This window comes from Pristis pectinata, chromosome X (assembly GCF_009764475.1).
Source record: "Pristis pectinata isolate sPriPec2 chromosome X, sPriPec2.1.pri, whole genome shotgun sequence".
In the NCBI taxonomy this organism is placed as follows: Eukaryota; Metazoa; Chordata; class Chondrichthyes; order Rhinopristiformes; family Pristidae; genus Pristis; species Pristis pectinata.
In genome coordinates this window covers 9,728,230-9,734,973 of record NC_067450.1, presented here as the reverse complement: position 1 = coordinate 9,734,973, position 6,744 = coordinate 9,728,230, and positions in this window count along the sequence as shown.

The window sequence follows — 6,744 nt, the reverse complement described above, 5'->3', positions numbered from 1 at the left end:
GTCCACAGCCTCCTCTACTGCCACATTGAGGCTAAGGCTAGATGCAGATTAGAGGACCAACCCCTCAAATTCTGCCTTAGTAGTCTCCAACCTGACAGCATCAACAGCAATCACCCCCCCCCCCCACTTGCCTTTATCCCTCTGGCCCTGACCACATTACCCCTTCTCTTTCCCCTCCCCCACCCTCACAACCTGCCCGTCACCCACACCTTCCTCCCTCTGGTTCCCCACCCCCTTCCCTTCAATCCATGGTCCACTGTCCTCTCCTATCAGAGTCTATCCTGTTCAGCCCTTTGCCTCTTCCACCTATCACCTCCCAGCTTCTCATATCATTCCCCCATCCCACCCCCCCAATCCCAACCCCCCCCCCCCCAAACGAAGGATTCACCCATCTCCCACCAGCTCATACTCCTCCCCCTTTTATTCCAGCCTCTGCCCTCTTTCCAGTCCTGATGAAGGGTCTCAGCCCAAAACATTGACTGTTCATTTCCCTCCATGGAAGCTGCCTGACCTGCTGAGTTCCTCCAGTACTTTGTGTTGCACAAGTTCTTGCAAGCTGGGTTGTGGCAGAGATCAGCAGTGTGTGAAATGGCCCCAAGGCTAGGGAGCTGAAAATGGAATTCCCTACCTAAGAGGGCTGTGGAGGCTCAGCTATGAAGTATATTCATGATGCAGATAGATAGATTTTTGGAATTAAAGAAAGAGGGATATGGGGTTAGTGGTGAAAGTGGTGCTGAGGTAAAAGATCAGCCATGATCTGTCACTGCAGGCAAGAGGGGCTGGATTGTCTCCTACTTTGTCTTGTCATATTCTTGTGACCCTGTTGTCCATGGCAACCTTGATTACGCAAGGTTGCAGGAAGTCACAAATGCAGTTTCAGTCCTCTAACCTGGCAATGGTTTCAAACGACATAAGGTTAGTAAAAGCTTGTTCTGGGAGTAACTAGGAACTGTCATTTTTCATACTATTAAGGTTAAAAATTACACTGACCATAAGTATACAAAGCACAAATATACTACTTATTGCACTGCATTATTCACTTTACACCATTTTGTGTGGAAATCACACATTACATCTCAGCAGCACACAAACAGTAATCTGAAGTGAGGCAGGGACAGAAATCTTCAGACAATGACGTCTTCAAAAACTTCAGAGTTATACAGCACAGAAATAGGCCCTTCAGCCCAACTCAATGCCAACCAAGGTACCTACCTGAGCTAGTCCTACTTGCCTGGATTTGACCATATCCCTCTAAATCTTTCTTATCCATGTACTTGTCTAAATGTCCTTTAAACATTGTTACTGTACCTACTTCTACCACTTCCTCTGGCAGCTCATTCCATATACCCACCACCCTCTGTGAGAAATCTGCCCTTAAGGTCCATTTAAATCTTTCCCCTCTCACTTTAAACCTATGCCCTCTAGTTTTGGACTCCCCTGCTCGAGGGAGAAAGGCTGACCATTCACCTTATCAAACTTCTATACCTCTCAGCCATCTTTGCTCTGGGGGAAGAAGCCCCAGCCTATCCCATTTCTCCTTGTAACTCAATCCTCCTTGAGAGTCTTTTCTGCACCTTTCCAGCTTAATCAAATCCTTCCTATACCCAGGCAAGCAGAACAGCACACAATCCACCAAGTGCCATCTTGTACAGCTGTAACATGATGCCCCAACCAATAAAGGCAAGCATGCCAAATGCCTTCTTCATCACCCTGTCTACCTGTGTCACCACTTTAGGGAATTATGTACCTGTAACTCTAGGTCTCTGTTCTACAGCACTCTCCAGGACCCTGCCATTTACCATGTACTTTCCTGCCCTACCTCCTGGATCCCTCTACCTGCCTTACTCACAGTCACACCCTCCTATCCCTGAGGACATTTAATATAATTAATCTAAGAGGGGTGACTGCCTCCTGAAACACAGCACCCAAGTAATTCCCCCCCTCCCTGATACATTGCAGTGTTTGAAGCTCAGATTCCAGCTCATCAACTTTGAGCCAGAGTTCCTCAAGCAACCAACACTTGTTACAGATGTGGTCACCAGGAATCCACTTGCTCCCACATCATTCAGCTACAACACATCACCTGACCTTGCACCTCTATTTAGTTAGTTATAATCTGGTTTTATATATGTTTACACATATCTAAATACTTTATTACCTAACTAATGTTGCTTAAATTACATTTATAGGACTACTAAGCAATTTAGGAAAGGGAAGTTAAAGGACCTTACCCACTTTTATCTGGTCCACTTAGTCTGTCTCTACACACTAAAGCCTCTTGAGCCAAAGCCTCCCCACTCACATAATGGCTGTTTTGTTATATCCTGCCTCTCTTTTATTGGCTGCTTGGTCTCCCAATTAGCCAATACAGCTGCTGCTGCAATGCAATGCAATGCAATGCAATGCAATGCAATGCAATGCTCTGCTCCTCCTCCTCCTGCCCTGGAAATCACACCAGTCATCACTCTTAAATTCTCCCGCTGCTGCAATGCTTTGCTCCTCGTCCCTGAAAGTGGTGACACAGGTAGATGGGGTGAGTAAGGCAACATTTGGCATGCTTGCCTTCATCAGTCAGGGCAGTGAGTACAAGAGTTGGGATGTCATGTTACAGCTGTACAAGATGTTGGTGAGATGGCACTTGGAGTGTTGAGTTCTGGTTGCCATACTATAGGAAGGATGTCGTTAACCTGGAAAGGGTGCAGAAAAGATTTTCAAGGACATTACAGGGACTAGAGTTATAAGGAGAGACTGGATAAGCTGGGTCTTTTCTTTCTCTAGAGTGTAGGAGGCTGAGGGGTGACCTTATGAAAGTGCATTAAACCATGAGTGGTATTGATCAGGTGAATGGTCACAGTCTCTTTCCCAGGGTAGGGGAGTCTAAAACTAGCGGGCATAGATTTAAGGTGAGAGACAGGGCTGCCCTTTAAGTCCTTTACTATTTGATATTGCCTTGGAACCCTTGGCAATTGCTCTTTGTGACTCTTCTAACATATCTGGCATTATTTGTGGAGATGGGATGCATAAGGTATCATTATATGCAGATGACCTGTTACTTTATATCTCTAACCCTGAGAAATCCATTCCTGCAGTATTATCACTGCTTGCTCAGTTTAGTGGTTTTTCTGGCTATAAATTAAATCTTAATAAGAGTGAGCTTTTCCCATTAAATATGCAAGTTCCAATCTATAGACAATCACCATTCAGATTAGTGACTGATTACTTATTTGGGGGTTAAAATTACTAAGAAGTATAAGGACTTATTTAAAGTTAACTTTTTACCCTTAATTGATCATGTTAAACAATTGCTTACTAAATGGTCCCCATTGTCTCTATCATTGATTGGTCAAATCAATGCTGTTAAGATGACTATTTTACCTACATTTCTGTATCTATTTCAGGCAATTCCAACCCTTATCTCTAAATCCTTTTTTGATATTATTGATTCTAAAATTCTTTCATATATGTGGCAGAATAAAAACCCAAGGTTAAGTAAGAAATATTTACAGAAATTAAAAAAGGATGGCGGTATGGCTTTGCCTAACTTTGGATTTTACTATTGGGCAATTAATATTCAACATTTAATTTTTTGGACACAAGATTTAGATGTAACTCAATGTCCACGATGGGTGTATCACGAGTGTGAGTCAGTGCAAGGGTTTTCATTGGCTTCTATTTTAGGGGCCTCGCTCCCCTTTGCACTTACTAAATTGAATAAACAAATGATTAATCCAATAACTAAACACACAATACGAATATGGTTTCAATTTTGTAAATTTTTTGGATTGAATAAATTTATCTTATCAAGTCCTATTCTATTCAATTTTTTCTTTCAACCATCTAGAATTGATCCAGCTTTTCTTTTATGGAAAATGAAGGGAATAACATGCTTTCGTGATCTATTCGTTGATAACTGTTTCTTGTCCTTTGAACAGTTGTCTACTAAATACAATTTGCCTAGATCACATTTTTTTAGATATTTACAGATTAGAAACTTTTTAAATGTTACTCTACCTACTTTTCCGTTACCACATAAAATTGAAATTACAGAAAAAAATTTAGGTTTTAACCCTTATCAGAAGGGTTGATAGCAATAATTTATGATCTGATTATGAAAATACATTTAGGGATATCTGATAAAATTAAGAATGAATGGGAAAGAGAACTTCAGATACTTTTACCTACAGAGACATGGAAGAAAATTCTCCAATTAGTTAGTACCTCTTCAATGTGTGCTAGACACTCTTTGATACAGTTTAAGGTGGTTCATAGGACCCATATGTCTAAGGATAAGTTAGCTCGTTTTTATAACCATATAAATCCTATCTGTGATAATTCTGAGGTGGCTTCCCTGACACGTATGTTCTGGTCCTGCCCTCTTTTGGAAAAATATCGGAAAGACATTTTTGATATTATTTCAGTGGTATTGAGTATTGATTTACAACCTCATCCTATTACTGCAATTTTTGGGTTACCAATGATGGATTCTGGCCATTTATCTGCCTCAGCTTGTCGTATGATTGCATTTGTTACATTAATGGCCAAGAGATCCATTATATTTAAATGGAAGAATCCTATACCTCCTACCACATTCCAATGGTTTTCTCAAACTATAACATGTTTAAACTTAGAAAAAATTAGGAGTGGTACTACTGAGCCTTCGGTTAAATTTGAAGAAACTTGGAGCCCATTTATTCAGCATTTTCATATGATGTAAGTTGACCTTTTCCAAATCCTTTTCAATAACTTTCTATTCGAATATAGATGAGCGGAGTTAATGACATAATAATGCTTTTAACCGATGAAATACAACAGCCTGGCTTTTGTTTAGTTTTTGGTTATTATTACTATTTGGTTTGTTTTTTTTTGGTTTGGGTTTTTTTTTCATATAATCAAATTTCTTTTTAAATCTTTTTCATGCTCAATTATCAAGAGATTGGGAGGTTCAGATTACACATTTTACTCTTTGTGTCTGTATACATTAACTGTTATTATTGTAATCCTGATCTCTGTACATCATGTGTATAATCACTACTGTTATGTTTATTAATTTGAAAACTAATAAAAAGATTGGAAAAGAAAGATTTAGGGTGAGAGGGGAAAGATTTAAAGGAACCTGAGGGGCAAGTTTTTCACACAGGGTATGTGGAACACACTGCCAGAGGAAGCTGCAGAGGCAGGTACAGTTATACTGTTTAAAAGACATTTAGACAAGTACATGGATAGAAAAGGTTTAGAGGGATATGGGCCAAACGTGGGCAAAGGGGACTGGCTCAGGTGGGCACCTTGGTCGGCATGGATGTGTTGTGCCAAAGGGCCTGTTTCTGTGCTGTATGACTCTATGACAATGAGCACAGCGACAAGGCTGCAAGATATTTGAGGTCTCAGAGTTGTGATTCTGAAATACAAACCAGGAGAAAAACTGGTGCCTGAAAATGTGCTCCATCATCTAAGAGAGACTGCAGTGTGAGGATATGCTGCCTGGTAAATGTGAAGGCAAATGGGAGTGAGATCAGGGAAGAGACCAACAAAGACAAGGCTTTACAGACTCTCTACAGGTGATTTGTGGAGGCCTGAAAAGGATTAAACAAACACAGCCAAAAATAAGACATTATCGGGGAATCAGGAACAGCATCTCACTGGAAAATGGCCATCCTATCAGCTGGATCCAGAATCGTGGTAACCAAAAGTGGCAAAGACAGTTGCTCTAGAAGTCACAGGTTTAGAGAAATACAAACTGAAAGCCAGATCAACTGTTTGCTGATTTCAGGGAGACATACATCCAGACAGTTAGGAGGACCCTTATCAAATGCAGGAAGACAAAATAAGTTCCAAGCCTTGCCATATTGTCACTCTTGCTACACTTCTGAAGACTGACCTGACATTTCCAACCGAGTTAATGAATGGCAGAAAGTACAACACAACTTTTCCAAACAAAATATTTCCTCTGAAAGACCAATTAAAAGTAAAACAAGACTGACTGGTGGACATGTTAAAAGGACACCAGCACCACAACAACCATGTTAAATCATATCCTAAGCGATTGAGAGGGTGAGCAGTGTGTAAGGGTCCATTTATGAAAACCTGGAACCGAACTGATGTTATCCATGAAGTTGGTACCACAAGGTTGTCCATCGAGACTGAGACAGACCGACGGATGAGGTGGAAGAGAACCCATTTCTGGCTTACACCAGAGCTGATAAAACCAAGAGTACCAGCAGCTACACCAACAGTATCAGCATCATCGAGCATAACATCTCCAGCAGCAAAACCAATGAGCATTGCATCACCAACTCAGCACCCCAACTTCATCCAAGCCCACGAAATGGAGGCACAACATTTCACTACACATGGAATATTGTAAATGATGTTTAAGAAGTGTGCCAAGTAATAGTAAAGCTTACATTTTAAAATAGATCATCTAAATTAGAAGTTTTAAGAAGTTTTATGTTTTGTTATTGCAAGAATAAATAGAGATTTATATTGTTATGAGCTAGCTCTTGGTAAAGACAGACATCAGCAATGAAATTCACCACTGCCTTCAATGTGCCAGCACACTCTTTGGTCAATTAGGAGAAAGGTGTTTGAAGATGAAAACCTCAGACCTGACACTAAATGCATGGTCTACCAGGCAGCGGTGCTCCCTACCCTCCTATCTGTGTCTCAGACCAGGACTACCCACAGCAGGCATCTCAAGGCACTGGAGAAATATCACCAACACCGTCTCTGCAAGATCCTCCAGATTCA